Source organism: Micropterus salmoides, unplaced genomic scaffold (genome assembly GCF_014851395.1).
Source record: "Micropterus salmoides isolate LMB-PRFRI ecotype aquatic unplaced genomic scaffold, ASM1485139v1 Ms_hic_scaffold_1950, whole genome shotgun sequence".
Lineage (NCBI taxonomy): Eukaryota > Metazoa > Chordata > Actinopteri > Centrarchiformes > Centrarchidae > Micropterus > Micropterus salmoides.
In genome coordinates, this window is record NW_024041096.1 from 1 (window position 1) to 18,117 (window position 18,117).

General features: G+C 38.3%; 1 pseudogene; it reads right to left on the reverse strand.

Annotated features, from left to right (window-relative positions):
- Positions 1 to 96: 96 nt before the first annotated feature.
- Positions 97 to 13,143, reverse strand: LOC119911189 (annotated as a pseudogene).
- Positions 13,144 to 18,117: the final 4,974 nt, after the last annotated feature.

Here is an 18,117-nt window from a genome sequence, read left to right on the forward strand (position 1 = left end):
TATATCTGTATTTGCTTCCGCCTACTCTTGTTGAACTCTTGGCTGCCACATGTGTCACTGTCTAATGTGGATGTACTCTTATCAAAAATCACTTACGAATCACCCAACGTTCCAATACAATCAGACATAGTGCAGATGAAGGAATCTGCTGACACTGGCCACCATTTCCCATTTGACCACTGGCATTTTCGAGGATCTCCCAGGCTTCTTCTTCTGATGCTGCTCGATTAATTTCAGTCACAATCCACACAGTAGAACAACTTCCAACAACCTGGAGAGACATAATCACAAGTTAATTATGATAATGAAATAATAATCAGTGCTTTGTAATAATATAACTAATCTTTAAATAACATCATAGAGTACGGTCTAGACCTGCTCTTTTATGAAAAGCGCTGTGAGATAACTGTTGTTGTGATTTGGCGCTATATAAATGAAATTGAATTGAACTGAATTGAAGTTACCGTTTCTGGTAATACACAATAAACAGCAGTGCATGCAAAAAAAATTACCTCTTTCCACATTTTATTTCTGCTCTTGTTACGGTCCCCATTTCCAGGAAGGTCCACAAGTGTGACATGCTGGAGAAGATCTTTCCCAGGCACCCTGATAGTCACACACTTCACTAGTGGCCAATACAATCTCTTACTTCATTCCTTCCTACATCTTCAGAGTCACTTCTTGTGTATTTGGCACATTTTGCAGACAGCTCTTTAGCCTGCAATAAATAATAAAATTAAACAACATAAGGCAATTTTATGTTTCCATCCACCTATTATCTATAACCACTGATCAGGGTCGCAGGGGGGCTGGAACCGATCCCTGCTGACATTTGGCGAGAGGCAGTGTACACCCTGGACAGGTCGGCAGTGTATCACAGGGTTGATGCAGAGAGAAACAACCATTCACACTAAACAGTCACCAAACCTAACCTGCATGTTTACGTACTGTAGGAGGAATCTGGAGCAGGAAACCAACACAGATATGGGGAGAACATGCAAACTCCATACAGAAAGGCATTCACCCTGCTTTACAAAATACATAAAATGTGGGTGGGCCGACAAACCTTTGTAACGTAAATTATTTATTTATTTTAACAAACTCATACTGGGGATGCTGGGGACATGTACCTATCACTTTTTAAAAGCATTCGTGTGCTTTGAGATTCTATTATGTTTTTACATACATTACACATTCTGAATTGTCACCTGCCACTTACTTCTCTTTATATAAATACAGACATTTCCACCATAAATTGGTGCAGAAAATGTCTCCAGAATGCAGGAAATGCAGGAAGTGTTTAATGCTCAAAATCTTCTGGGGGAGAAACCCCCAGACCCCACAATATTATAAATAGTAGCCCTATTATAATATATTCTTGCATTATTCTCACGACCCCAATCTTGTGCTATGTTACAATTTATTTATTTATTTTTTACCTGTCCTGCCCAGCAACCTGGTATAGAGTATAATGAGCTCGATACCATATTGTGCCAGACAGATTTTACTTTAACAAGAGAGTATTAATATACTCTTTCGTCTGTTTTATTATTTATTTAATTATGTATTGATTTGTCACCGGGCGAACATGGGAGCAGATGGGGATGGGGGCCATAAACATTGCACAAACAGACAGCACAGACAACACCTGCAAGAGAACAGGGATGGGGGGTGGGGACAACAGGAAATAGAGGGTCACACCAATTGCAGAAAGCAACAAAACCTGCAAGAGAACGGGGAGGGGGGCTTGAGTTAGAGAAAAAACAACAACAAACAAACACACACAAACACAAAAAAAAAGACAACCAGCTGAACAGTAGCAATAAACAGCTGACATAGGAAGGCAACTAAGAGAGAAATGAAAACAAGAAACAGTCAACACAATAAATAAAACACAGCACAGCCATGAGAGCTGGAATAATAACAATTAATTTAAATAAGTAACTGAAAGAAAAGCATCAAGAATAATTCTACCAGGGACAACCTAAATTTGTTTGTGTCTATGTGTGAAAGAGAATGTAGATGTTAGTGAGAGTGGGATGCCACAACCGTGCAGCACTGACCCCAGCAACAGTCAAGCAAGAACCCCAGTAGCCAATAGGAGTTGGAGAAATAAATAAATAAAAGAAATTAAAACATTTTTTTTTTTTTTGATTCAACAACTGAGGCTTTATTTGTCCTCTCTGTGTAGTCACTCCAGGCATGATGGGAAAGAGTATTTGGAGTGAACATGTATCAGGCTCTGGTGAGTACAGTGTGTAGAAATTTATGAAACTTTATTCATATGTTTATTAAAGGATGAGGCTAGTGCTATTCTGCATGTTTCTTATTGTCAACAAATCCTGTGGAAAGACCAAAACCAACAATTTGCTAGTCTTTCTCTCAATACTCTCTGACTTCCCAACCTTTCTGTGATCCTCAGCCTTGAGCCCATTTGTTGCTAATGCAGTCACAGATCTAAAAAAAGGATTCCCAAGTACATTGTTTCCATTTCTTAAAAAGGCTAAGTAATTTCCTATAGCAGCTGGTTATTGTAGTTTTTACCAAACATTACACAAACAAGAACAAATGGTGTATTTGTTAGGGGCTATTTTACACTGCGGATTAATACACATTTGGTGCACATTTGGAGTATTTTAAAGCAGCCGGATCGTGTGTGTGACATTAAGTCAAAGTGCCCGTGTTTGTTATAATGAAGAAACATGCCTTCCAGTGCAACAGTGTGACTCTTTGTTTTTAACAGTTTTATCAGTGAAGTCAAGTGGCACAGAGGATATATATCGGTCTAGCAGACAATACAAGTTTTTGAGCTCAGTTCATTGTTGCTTTTGTTTTTTTACAAGAAAGAAAAATACAAAATACCACCAGCCATATCCTTTAATTTAATTTGACTGCTATGCTGTGATTGATTTCAAATAATATGAAATGCGATAAAGTTTAACTTTGTTAATGCTCTAATGTACTGCAGAGTCTGATGACCAGAATAGTGTGATCTCTCCAGAAAAGCCAGAGCCTCAATACACTGAGGTGCAGACCAGACAGCCAGATCCTAACAGAGGTGAGACTGTTTCTGAATTGTAACATTTTTAGTGTTCAATCATATCACCATTGTCATTTTGATCTTTAAAACACAGTCTAAAAGAATTATGCACTTGTTGTGACAGCTCCGGTGAAAAAGGGCACAGACACGGTGTACAGCGAAGTGCGGAACTCCAAGCAAGGTACGACTTACATCCTCCTCGTCATTCAACTCCCACTTACGTTACACGGTGGGAGAAATCAGGCTGGTTGCTGACGTTAAAAAAAACAACAAAAGGGGTCAGGAAACAGGATCAGCTCCAACTGTAAACATCTGCATTGTTAGTGAAATAATGTCCCATTAAAACAGAAGGCCCAGTCGCCAGGTGTCCACTTCCTGCTTTCGTCAAGGAGAGCTTCCTGCTCTAACAATCAGAGCCAAACAGTGTGTATATCCGTTATGACTAAGTTAGCAACACACTCCATTGTTTCATACTCATAATGGAAACTCTTGTCTATTGTTCAGTCATTAGCTCCTAATAACTTCCAGCAGTTTAAATGTCAGCCAACAATGATGCAGCAGTAAAGCAAGTAAAGGTAAACGCAACTCCAGGCATGTTTTTTGCTCTGTGTTTTCTAAGAATAGACTTGCTTGTAGCTGAAGACTGTACATATTAGTGTGAATGTGTGCAATGTGATATTATATTAGTGTGAATTTGTGCGATGTGATAAGTAGTTTCCTGGGATCTGGGATCTGTTCATGGGAGTGCTGAAGACTATACAAGCCCTCCTTTAATCCTCAGACTCCTTTTGTTTCCTGAGCTTGTCCTTTTGCTTTGTTTTTGCAGGTGTCCCAGAGCAGGCTGATGGCGTAAGTAGAAACACACACCACACCGCATTCATACAGTGCACTCACATGCTACAAAAAGGCACACACACATACTTATGAATGCCTTGTGTCTTTGCTCAGAGAGACCTCTCACGGACAGACACACAATAAACGGAAACCCTGTGGAGTCATATTCTTTAATGTTTGTAGACAGCTAACTAAAAGCACTAATTTTGTTCAGTAAATTGACCTAGAGTCTATTAGCCACTACACAGCAGGTCAACTGAACATGCAGTTAAACATGTATGAGGAATAAAGTTTTCTATAATAGATAAATGATTATACATTTGTGCTTGGGTTTCAAGAATATCCCTGTGAAAATCAACTGCATTTAAACTCAACTAACTAACTAAAATTATTTAATCATGCTAGCGGCGGGATGGCATGACAATTATGGTGCCCAGAGGATGAATTCTGGTGACTTTGGTAATCCCCTGACTTTTCCTCTAGCGCCACTGTGAGGTTCACATTTGTGGTTTTCTCTGTCTTGACAACTACTAGATGGGTATTCGATTGAAATTTGGAGCACAAATTTGTGTCTTCCCCCCCGGGATTCATTTTAAAAACTTTTGATGATCCCTTAACTTTTCATTTCATCATCAGGTCAAAATTAAAATCTGTTCACTACTTTTGTTTGTCACTATACCCATCGGCCTCAGCTGTACTTTGTGTTTATTACTAATTAGCAGATGTTAGTATAACTGGCTCTGAGTTGTTCTACATGGGCCGTCCTTGGGTACTTGAAGCAGATGACCTAACGAGGAGGCTAAAACCCATTGGCCCTCGCGTTCGTCGCTAGTGCATGTCTTAAGGCAATGGGGAGTGAGGTTTACTCACTACACAACCTAGCTGGCTACATCACATACTAATTACATACACAACATAGCTGGTGTTACATTAGCATACTAACATGCTAAACTAAGATGGTGAACTTGGTACACATTTTCCTGACAAAGCATGTTAGCATGCCGATGTCAGTATTTAGCTCAAAGCACCACTCTGCCTCAGTAAGTATGTCTGAGCTGCTATCACGACTGCAGACTTTTGTATTCTATATAATTTGTACTAGTTAGGCTACATCGGTTTGTCTACTAAACTTTCTAGAAATTATTAGGAAATAAAAGACTTAGGGTAACAGTGTTACCCAACACTACTCTACAGGCACAAGTGTCATACAATGATCTTTTTCTTCACACAACATCTCATATTTAATTTGTCCCTTCTCAGCAGGGATCAGTGGAGTATGCACAGCTGAATCATGAGACAGATCATCACATTGTTCAGGAAGACCATGGTGACCATGATGTCCAGGATGACCACACAGGCAACAGTGTTGACAGCACCACTGCTGACCATGGGGAATGAAAACATGACCTAATGCCGGACTGTTAATAATCCAATAAGAATATTTATTCCCTTATTTATCCGGCTCGTTAATGCAGCTGGAGTCTTGTGCACTGAAAGACCTTAAACAGCCCTAAGCAAATGTACTTTTTGTATTTTTATAGCGCTTTACAAGGGAGATTCCACACTGTAAATTCACTTGTTTTGCCTTTGACAGGGCAAATAAATTGTTTTTGTTAAGTGGAAAGCTTCTCTTTCCTTCTCCTGGTTGTTTTCCTGCCAAGACACAGAAAGAGGATGTGTATGGTGTTCCCAAAGGAAAAGACATTCAGGTCTGTATCCTTCCACTGGTGGCAGCAGTGACAGAATAGGAAGAGAGGTCTTTCAAGTGAGCAGAGCAGTAATGTTACTTCTTTAGTGATAAGGTTTATGAGTACATTCATCAGCCCCCTCTGCTGTGTGAAAGTTTCTGTTTAAACCACTAGAGGACAGACTTCAGGCAGAAGCCGCATGGAAACGTAGTGCCATCTGGCTGTGATCTCTCTCACTGTGAGAAGGTCTTTCACTGTGTATTCAGGAGATATCAGTTTCATTTTCCATTATCTAAGCTAAACATTTTTTTTTTAACGCGCAAGACCCCAACCCAACCAACAGACGCCCAAAAAACCGACCATCCAATGCCGAAAGATACGCAAAGGCGGAACCCGCGGAAGAGCAGCGCCCGGACTGACTGCAGCACGCACACAACAGAGACCAGTGCTCCCCCCCTGCCCAGCACCCCACTGCCGCGGGGCAAACAACCAAAACGCCACGCAATTATCAACATCAATGCACAAGTGACGAGCCCAACCTGCACTTTTGAGAAGGTAATGATGAACATTCCTCATGATGCTTACTAACACCAGGTCAGTGCCTCACAATTTTCTTGCAATGTTACATCTTATGTGCTGAGTGTTTCATCACACCCCTAATCTGAACCCTGAAATGTCCCTACAAACACAAAATGACGCTCTTGGATAGGGTGTGTGCCATGCCATAGTGACAATGATGATGATTACTTGAATTGAAGTCACTGATTAAGCAGCGCTACTCCCCGTCCACTTCCTCGTTCTTTAGCAGCTCCCCGTCGGCCAGTGGATTGTCATTACACCATTCACCTTGTCCTCTCCAAACAACGCTCCAAAGCCGCCGGTGACGTTAGGACAATCTCACCGCTGATAGGCTTTCGCAACATTGTGTCAAGCGAATTTCTCGTCCAAGTAGAAAATTTTCAAATTGAGCGACAAACGCCTCATTCGCGCCACCCGGAGCGAATTCCTGCGAATTCGCGTCTTTGCATTGATTTTGTATGTAATCAAGCCGTCCAAAACGCTGGATTCACTTTCGGTGGGAACGCACCTTAATGGCTGAGGGTGAGGTTATTTTGTCAACTGCTGTGAAAATGACTTGTCCGTTTTTCCATCTTTGGAAAAGAGGCGACATAGGGAACGCAGAAGAAATTCTAAACTAACAACAAACTGAGCTGCAGCAACAGCCCAACTGTAAACAGACCGCAGGACTTAACAGTTGTCTGTAGTGTTTTCACATCACCTTTTGGTACTGCCTCGGTTTATTTGGAACCTCAACAAAAAAATTACCAGCTGCTAGGTACCAAGTACTAGAATTGCCCAATGGAAAACCAAAAAAGGCAAGTGGAGTCGAGCTGAGTTGAGCTAGTACCATCCGGTGGAAAAGCCCAGGCAAATCAACACAGTAACTTTAGCCACATCCTTGCTAGCAATACGAAACACTCAGGCCTGGTGCACACTAGAGGATTTTTAAATCTTAACCGATTTTTTATGCATGGGATATCTCAGACTTAATGACATAAATAACTATTTTATCTTAAGAATTCACACACGAAGATTCAGTCTAGATGCAGCAGGACCACCACTTGGCATTTATGTGATTTCAGAGTGGGTATTCCTGGGATTCGGGATCTCACAGAAACTTCTGTAAACATATGGGACATAACATACGGGCATAAACAAACACGGAGGCAGACGGTCGTCATTAGCAAGTTGTACTCGTGTGTGGTATGTTTTTGACAGAAAAAGAAAAAATAAGAATGTATGAACCATTAAACTCATGACTGATAAGAGGAAATCAGCATGGTTTATACATTTTATAGTGCAAGCAAATACACTACACATTGGTGACACTTCCTGGTCAGTTTGCTCTAACTGGCTGTTGCAGGTTTCTGATCAGAGACATCCCAAAAATGACAATGTTCTCAGTGATTTTCCTATGAAGGGTGCATTTAATATGGGGTTGTAGTTATTGAGAACAGATAGATCAAGTCCACTCTTTGTTGAAGAAGAATTTTTTCTCTTACTCACCGATACACATGTCAAAATCTTCTTTTCGGAACGGAGAAATTCTGGAATTTCTCTCAAATATTTGTGATCCAAGAGTTTTTCAGGGGATTTGTCTTTCCATTCTTCTCCATACACTGCTGACAGCTTTTCAACTAAGTCATTATAATCGTCATCTTTCTCTGTTCGATCTGAATTTTCGCCAAGGAAATTATACAAGGACCACAACTCATCTTTCCACTCCTGCAAAATAAAATAATAATTATGTTTAACTAAGTTAAGTTAAATGACATGTAATCTAATGAGCAATTTTATTTTGGCAACTACTTAATAACTTTTCAACTTCAAGTAAACAAACAGCTCATTTCACCTCTTTTGTAATGAACTCAATTTCTGCCTCATACTTTGAGTTCAGCTTGGTAGCATCCACTTTAATAATGACTGCGGTACATGCCTTCACATTTCCAGAGGGCAAGAGATTCTCCTCTCCGAGGATGGCGTTTATCAAAGTGCTCTTTCCAGCCCCAGATTTACCAAAGACACCAACCACCTCCCTCTTGTCTATCTCCAAATCACTGATTTTATCCCTGTTGTAGAAGAATTTTAAGATGGGTTAATTCATTAATTTAGAAAATATACAAACACTGAAAGAATGTGTCAAAATACATCTACAAACACACTACTCAAGCATATTTCAAGGTAGCTATAATCAATATATCAACAACACTCCTACTGACTATTTTTATGTGAGAGGGGTTACTCAGAGATGAAACCACAGAGAATCATCATCAGATGCAGTTCCCTTCAGCTCCATTAACTGGGGTTAAAAAGAACATGCTGAGGTCAGCAAGGGGGGAGACCAAGTGCAGAGGCCATGATGTAACCATTGTAGGAGCGACTCACAAAACTGAAGATGCACTTAGGGGAGAGAAGGTCACTCATAGGGTCAAAACGATTGAAGTGAGTGATTAACGACTCAAGTTCGGCTGTAAATATGGACAGTCTATAAGGGAATCATAAGGAGAAAGTGGGTAAAGCGTGTGTTTTTCTTGGGCCCAAGAAAAACACATGCAAAACAGTCAGAAGGTAAATATATAACTCAAGTAGAAAAAACAGAAAGACACATGCCAGGGGGACAATGGAGAAGGGAGATGGGTATAAAAGCCAAGCCGCAGCCACCTCAGATTCAGTTCTGCATGTTTGGACCTCTTTGATGCAAGCTCAGCTGTTTCCGGTCGAATAATAAAGACCATCTACAGAACCTAAACTTTGTTTGTTTCCTTTTTTGGGTTTATGGTGCTTCATTCAACAAACTGTCTTTCCATCAAGTTTAATTTATTTTACACCCTACACTATTAATGCAGTAAAAGAGTTTTGGAATTGTGTTCAAGACTAAGCAGACTTTGACTAAGGGCCTGAACAGAGCAGCATTGGTGACAGAAAAATAGTAAACCAAATTCATTTGAATTGTTGAAGATTTTTCATTTAGCCTTGATGTCATATTTTAGTTGCCTAGCTTGATTATAATAATGTTCATTAATATAATGTTTAAGATGTCTATTGAAAGATACAGTGAACTTTAGGCTGCAGTCTGGTTGCTCAGCCTTCTTGCTCTCGGGCTGCGGCTGCACTGTTTCCTGGATGCAGTGATTGCCAGCTCTCTATTAGGACAACTCCTCTGTTGACATCATTACAGCTTTACAACCTTATGCAGGTAATGTAGCAAACGTGATAGCTAGTTTGCTTCTGGTTGTGCCTATAATTCTAACAACAACCAAAAACAGAATATGTCAAATGTAATACTTACTTCAGGAAGTTGTTGAGCTTTGTGTTGCCATGGTTAGGTATTTTATCATTGACACATCTCATGATGTTTTTCACTTCAGACAGTATGATATTTTCTGTCAGAGGAAAAATAAAGAACTATTCAGCAGGAACCATGAACCAGCTATCCAGTAAACAGCAATGCACAATGAGACACTTCCTCTGACCAATCAATTGATGATTCCTCAGACTGATGAGGCTTATACTATGATCACTTAGATAAAAAGGTTGTCTGGATTTAAAACATCATCCTGTTAAAAGACGTTTAAGATATTACCATAAGCTGTGTATTGTAGAATATACATTAATACTTAACATGCATGCTGTTGACAGTTTGAGGTGTTCTGATAAGATTTTAACTCTGGCTAATAAATTAGAAAATATTTTCTGTGGCCAAGTTATAGAAACAGACATTTGCTATACAAAGAAAACTGTCATTACCTGAGAATGATCCATGTTTTGTCACACTTCGTCGTTTACTAGGTGTTGATTGCCCTTTGCTGGACTCGCCCTGAGGATCTAACTTTCTCTTACCTTATTAGATTTTGTTTTTAAATAAAAAGAAGCCAAAAGAAACATTTGTCACAATATTAATATGTGGTCTCAATATAGTCATTTAGTTAATATTGTGTATCTCACCTTTATTACTTGTGTCACTGGTGGATTGCCGAACCTGGGGATGAACATGAATATTTGACCAGAGTTCGACAAATCTTTACAATTCACTCAAGTCAATATTTGCATTTATCTTCTTATCCACCCTGGCAAACCCTGGGAGTGTGAGTTGTGCAGTCCATAATCACATTCAGCATCCAAGCATCAAAGATGACTTTGTCTCAGGACACTCTAGTGCATCAAATGCATAATAATGAAGAATGAAGTTTACTGATTACATGCCTGTGAAAATCATTGTGACCCTTACCTGAGCAGAATCAGCTGCTTCTTCTTCTGCCTGGTTACACTATAGATAAAAGTAATACTCTCAGTGCAGACATTAAAAATAAAAACTGCATGATTGTAATAAATGCCTTAGATGACTTCTAATTGTATAAAACTCTATTTAACTTACTTGAGCAGAAGAATCAATTGTTGCCTGATTTGCTGTGTTTTGTTCTTTCTAGTGAAAAAAGAAAATAGTTGCAAATAATAAATAATCATAATAATTAAAATGAATAATTATCTATCTGTAGTTGTCATCATAACGTGTTGATTCACCTGTAAATGATAAATGCATCTGCACTTTTACGAGACCATATATTAATGAGACCAAATACAGTACTTGTGTAAATCATCTTCACAGTGCAGGACATTACCTTTAACAACTTCATTCTTTTCTTGAATTTTGCCCTTGGTCCCAACTTTGGGATCAGTTTATCAATTTCTTGATCACAAAGACAGTAAAGACTTTCCTCGTCAATCCCTTCATCTGTAATTTAAAAAAAAATCAGTTGAATGTTAAACTGAGAATTATTTTCTAAATTGCTCAGGAAAAAGTCCTTTAATAAGGCGTGAAGTAGTTATGGATTCAGCTGTTGATTTTACTATTTATTAAGAGCATGACAGCCTCACATAGCTCGTAGCAGGGTTGTACAAGCTCAATGCAAATCGATTGTCTATTTAACTAATTGTTATTTGTTTTCTTGTCTTTCTATGCCTGTCAGGGACATGTCATTATTGTACTGCAGAAGAATGTTTTTTTTATATCTGTATTACTGTAATAGATGCTTAGATGTTTCACTATTGGTAGGTAATTCCAATATTGTATAATTGTATAATACCTGTGCCCAACAAAGAAGCATGGTAATACTTTACCTTCAAATCTTTCAATCCACACGCTTAGACCCCATTCAGCTAATTTTCTCCGAACAAAATCATCCATGACGAACAACCAAAAACAGCAACTGGAAGGTATTCAAATAATCAGTATTTAAATCAGTCATTATTGCTTGACATTTTAAGACAGTTCATCAATAATATTCAGTTGAAGCCAAAGAAGGAATTATGAAACTGATATGGCTCAAGAAAGTGTAATAATAGGTTTTAGGAAATATGAGGCATAAATAACTGACAATTTTTAATTTGTTCTAGCTGACTGGGCTCCGTTGTTTACTTGTTTACTCTGCACTTAACCTTAACTTGTTGTATGGGAAAACAAAATACAGTAGAATATACACTAACCTAAAAAACAACTGCTTAAACAATATGCTCTCCTAGCATTTACTGTGTACTATATTGTTTGTAAATCAGTAAGTAAAGCAGGCATTGTGTGGTTGGTTAGCATATCATATTCAGTATTGCACCTCAGCCAGAAAATGTTGGGTGTAGGATCAGGTATTTAGCACCATGCTGGGTGGGAATCCAACAGCAAAGTAAAAGTAGCTAATTCATCAATGTAGTTGTTGTAGTTGCTCTCTTTTCTCAGTTTTATATTATTTGGGAGGCTCAGAGTAGTGCTTGCTCTCTCTCCATTCATATCACAACAAACCTGCTTTTCCTCTCTTGCTTTCTGTACTCTGACGAAATGTTGTTAAATCAAAGTTGGAGAACAGCTTTTAAAACGTAGTAGCCTAACACACGATATGTTGAGATACAATGTCAAATAATCTATATAAATATTCATTTTAAGACATAGCCTACTATTCATAATAAAACATTTCTCCAATTTAATATCCAAATCCATATTTAGGATCCTGTGATATATTTTTTTATTATTATAATTAAACCTTTATTTAACCAGGTAAGGCTCACTGAGATTAAAAATCTCTTTTTCAAGCGCATCCTGGCCAAGATAGGCAGCAACAAGCCGTTTTATAAAAATTGCAAAATATCATAAAACAATACAGATACCATTAATATAAAACAAAAAGATCATAATTCACAATTATTGACACAGCAACCTACAATGACAAGTAACAGAATCAACCTTCAAATTTCTTCATCAGTGATTTAAAAATGCCAAGAGGGACAAGTTACTTCAATTTAAACAATTTTGTGGGATGTTCAAAGGCCATTTTCCAACATCTGTTCTGACATTTGGTATCTAGTGACTTACATAGGCTACTCCTGTAGATTGAAAAAAGCTTTACGGTATGTTTAGTTTAGAGATTTATTAACTTGTAGTTTTAGAAAATGAGTCAACAAGGACAGGATTAAGCAAAGGGCACTATAAATTATTGCCACTTTAATAATGTGGTTCATAAGTAGGAAGGTAATTGAAAAGGCATTTAAAAAAATGCTATTTTCCATTTCCATGTATTTAAAAAAAAGCTTTTATTTAAGTTTAATTATGTAATTTTATCACAAATAATAAGCCTTCTTGAACTGAATATCATATTAAAAAATATCTTCCTTTTTTAATGTTGTCATAAAAGAAAGAAATGGGGTTAAGCTTTACAGACGGGGATTAATTCTGCATATATGCAGGTTTTTATCTATATCTACACTATAAATAATCTATAATATACTAATGATTATGTTATTAATCCAAAATCGTGATACAATTTAACTAAGGCGTTTACATAACTTATTTTGTAAATGCAAAGCATTGAAGTTTTTGTACTTACTCTGTTCCTCTTCAATGCACGAACGTGACTCCTCTGGTGCTTGATCTAACTTGACCTGTCCTTTATATTGCCCCCGCCTCTCGCCAGCTCCTTTGTGCCCACAAAGCAGATTCAGCAAGATCAATTTAAATGTGTACCCTACATAGACTGCACTGCGGAGACTTGAGTAATACTTCAGTAAATGTACCTGTAGTAACTTTCCACCACTGTTAAAAGAATTGTTACACTGGTGACTCCTACTGGTTGTTTGGAGGGTTTTAACTGTAGGGGTGGGATATATGCATCACTCTATAACCACGGTATGCAGAATACCACAACACACAACATGTGGAACCTTGAACCTAGGGACTTCACTAGGATTAAAATACAGGGGGTCTTAGCCACCATGGTAGGCCTATGCATAACTTGCCCTTGCAAAATCTTTACACTCATCTTTTTTACTGTTAAAGAACTACACTTATGTCAATAACCAGTCATGAAGCCAAGATGAAAACAGGTAAAAAGCAATAGACATATACTGTTCTTCCATTTCCCAGAAGTTACTGTAATGGTAGCTTTTAGACACATCAAAGCTGCATGGGGGGGATGTACTGTGGTCCTGCTCCTCTTTAGGATATAACTTAAATTCTATCAATCTACTCATGTACATAAAATGTATGATAAAGTAATACCATATCTAATTCATCTCTGTATTAGATAAGTGGCAGGTCCACAAAATGCTATTTAATTACACTAATTACTGTTATTGCACTGTAGGTTGGTTCAATCAGTGTGATTTTGCTCTGTAGTTTGGCTTGCATACAAACATACAATAAATATCATGTGAGCTGTTGATAAGGATCCTATTTAAAGTGGCTATTTAATTTAATAACCTGATGCTAGAAGGAATAAAAGATTTAGAGTAACAATAATTGTATGCATATATGGATGATTGCTTTTATCTTACCTTATCATTTTTAATTCATAATTTATAAACCATTGTTCTTACGTTAATACACATTACTAAGTCATTTATAAACATAGTTATACATGTTGTATTCTTTATTAATAAGCTCATCTATAATATGCTTAATAATTGTATTTTCTTACTTCATATATGATCAGTTCACTATTTATAAATTAAGAATTATTTTAATGACAAACCATTTATATATGAGTTGTTAATGGTTCATAAGATCATTTGAAAATGATCACATAACTGCCTGTTTTTTGATACTTTCCCACGAAAGAATATAAACAATCTCAGCATAATTTATAAATCTAACAGTGGCAAAGCCCAAAGGATGCTACTAAGACTACCCGGAAGATGCCCCAGCTAACTTTACAGGGGAAAAGCTTCTCTGTTACAGGCCTGCTACCGTTTCTCTGAGACAGATCATCTATCACTACCAGCTCATCAATGATGTGCTTAATGATTGTATTTGATAAAAAGTGTTATTCCAATGAAAAACCATATAGTATATGCGCCTATGGTTCGTACGATCGTGTAGAACATTTAAGGAAATGATTTAATAAGTATTTTCTCTCTAAAGTAAGAACTATTTAGGCCATACAAAACATTACAAATGAGAAAAGTCTCAGTTAGGCTTCTTAAGTCTCAGCTTTATTACGGCCTTTATGACACTCATAGACTGTATATACAGTAACAGCCCTTCTCTCAGGTCTGTTCCTGCTACTCCAACACAACACTCGGCAGCTCACACACTCCATCCTCAGTCCGCACGCAGTGTTGAAGCAGATTCTGCTCAGTCCTGCTGTGAAAACCCACAGCCGGCATCTCCTCGTCCTCTTTTCTCCCCAACCACACTAATAATTGGTGACTCCATAACCAGAAGCATCCGTTTCTTTAATGCTACCACTCACTGCTTCCCCTGTGCCACCACGGCACCAAAGCAGTGTGGAAAGTCCGTTTTTATCTCTGGCCCCATTCCCACAGTTGGTGCTGGCCGCTTCAGTAGACTCCTTGGCCTCCACGACTGGCTCCAGTCTGCCTGCAGGGCTCACGGTGTGTGTTATGTGGATAATTTTAATATTTTCTGGCAAAGAATGTCTCTTTTTAAGACAGACGGACTTCGCCCAAACAAATGGGGCTCAGAAATGTTAGCTGCTCACATACAGCATGTGGTGCGGTCCACACATGACTTACGTGAATGACTAATCATTCATGCTGCACACCTGGACACACCACCGCTCACTGAACAGATCTCTGCCTCACTGCCACAAATAACTGTCTCCACCTGCTGGCATGTAAAGCTGTCTGCTCCCAGCGCTGTTCCACAGACTTCTATTCCTGTCATCATCACGCATAGACCAGTAAACCGAAATGTGCACATCCCACACAGAAATAATAGTAATCTCTTAAGGATTAGGACAACTGCACCAACTCCAGCACCTAGAACAAACTCATTTAAAATGGCTCTCTTCAATGTGAGATCTCTGTCAAGTAAGACTTTTATCTTAAATGATTTTATCTTGTCTGCAAATCTAGATTTTATGTTTTTAACTGAATCATGGTTTCAAATGAATGACTATAGCCAGCTATAAAAATTAACAGCTATTAAAATGTCATCAAGTACGCTGTGATGAATTTAACTCCTTTGAAGTTCTCTCTCTTAAAGTTGGAGGGCTGCAACCTATCATATTTGTTATAATTTATCGCCCCCCAAAACCGCCTGGAGGATTTTTATCAGAACTTCCTGGATTTTTATCTACTCTGGTTTTAAATTATGACAGAATTGTTCTTTGTGGCGATTTTAATATTCATGTTGATGACCCCAACAATGTTAATGCAACTAACTTTTTAAATATGGCCACTTCTTTTAACTTCAAACAACATGTCAAAGGACAAACACATAACCGTGGTCATACACTGGACTTGGTTTTTACCCTGGGTGTCAGCATCTCCTCTGTGGAATTGGTGGACATGACCATATCTGACCACAGATGTATTGTTTTTAGCTGCGATTCGCCTGTTACTCATGCCGCCTCACCAAGCTCCATGTGTTCTCGCATCTTTAATGAACAAAGTTTTGCACATTCTTTCAGAGCCAAAGCCAACACCTGTCTGATTCCAACACCAACAATCTGGTCAATCACTTCAATCATATCTGCTTGTCGTCACTAAATATTACTGCTCCTCTAAAGGTTAGGCCTACATCTGAAGCTAGTAAGCAACCCTGGATAAATGACAGCATTCGCAGCCTAAAAAGGGAATGCAGGAAAGCAGAGCGCAGATGGAAAAAATCCAGTCTCCAAGTCCATTACCTCAGTCTGAAGGATTTATTAATTAACTACAATAACATGGTTAAGGATGCGAGAACACACTATTTTTCTGGACTCATTACTACACATAAACACAACCCCAGGTTTCTGTTTAAGACTGTGGATCAGCTGGTAAACCCAACCCCTCCTTGTGACAAAACAGAAATCCTGGTCATCGGGTCTCAGCAGACGGCAAATCAAATACTGCCATCTGCTGGTTCCCTAGTAAATAGCATTAAGCCTGTGGCAAAGAACCTTGGTGTTTGGTTTGATAGTAATTTAAATTTCGAGCAGCACACCACAAAGCTTGTTCAATCATGTTTTTATCAACTTAGAAATATAGCTAAAATTCGATCTATGTTAACTTTTAAGGACACCGAGACCATTTTACACGCCTTCATCTCATCACACCTGGATTATTGCAACAGCCTTTTCACCTGTTTAACCCCAAAATCTATTGATCGACTCCAGACTGTCCAGAACTCAGCTGCCAGGCTTTTAACCAGAACAAAGAAATATGACCACATTACTCCTATTTTAGCTTCATTACACTGTCTCCCAGTGTGTTTCAGAATTTACTTTAAAATTCTATTGATCACTTTTAAAGCTCTTCATTGCCTCTCGCCTTGTTATATTTCTGACCTTTTAGTCCCATACACACCAGCACGTACCTTGAGATCCTCGGGCAGAGGTCTGTTGTCTGTTCCAGAGTCTCGACTGAAAACTAAAGGGGACAGAGCGTTTGCTGTCAGGGCCCCGAGGCTCTGGAACAGCCTGCCCGAGGAAATCAGGTCGGCTGAGTCAGTGAACTCTTTTAAGTCCCTTCTTAAAACATACTTTTATAGGAGAGCTTTTCCCGATCTTATATGACTTTATTTTATACTTTTTATTTTATTGTATTTTACTAATTTCATATTAATCTGTATTTTAGACTTTTCAATGTTTTCATCCTCTTATCTTGTTTTTTGTATTATTCTTTATACTTGTTAAAGCACTTTGTAACTTGTTTTTGAAAAGTGCTCTACAAATAAGGATTATTATAATTATTATTATTATTATTATTATTATTATAATGACTGTTTTAATGTTCTTCATGTGTTGTTACTCGTTTAGGATTAATAACAAAAGCAGGTGTTTGTGTTAGCAGAGTGCCACTGAAAGTAGAAAATGGAACATAAGGCTACATATAGGTCTGCTTTAAAGGTCCTGAGGTTTATCACCACTCATATCAGTTCCTTTTTCATTACTGTGTCTTAATGTATACGCCTTAAAGTTAGTTCCTCTTCAGAGTTACGGTTCCATTATATTTGCAGAAGTTTGTCTGTTTCGGGTTTGTGCAATAGTGAGTACACTGCAGGGGTGGAAATTAACTTTTTGACTCACCTGCCTAGTTGGCTGGTAAATAAAAAATCCACCGGCCAACCGTATTTTTTACCGGCCAAACTAATAAATTGCCTTTTGTGTCACATACATTTATTTCTGTACTTTTAATTGATATAATAAGGTAGTATGTCAAATACAAACTTAAAGAAGAGGCCAGAGTGAAATCAGAAGCAAAATTATGTCATTGCTGTTAAATGTACTTAGGACATAAAAGTCTGTGTGTCAGACACTTAGTAGGAGGAGTTATGGAGTTTGATGGCCACAGGCAGGAATGATTTCCTGTGGTGCTCTTTGGTGCATTATGGGCGAATAAGTCTTGCACTGAAAGTGCTCCTATGTTCGAGCAGCACATCATGGAGTGGGTGGGAGACATTGTCCAAGATGACTTGTAGCTTGGACAGCATCCTCCTCTCTTACACCACCGACAGAGTCCAGCTCCACCCCCATAACGTCGCTGGCCTTTGAGATCAGTTTGTTGAGT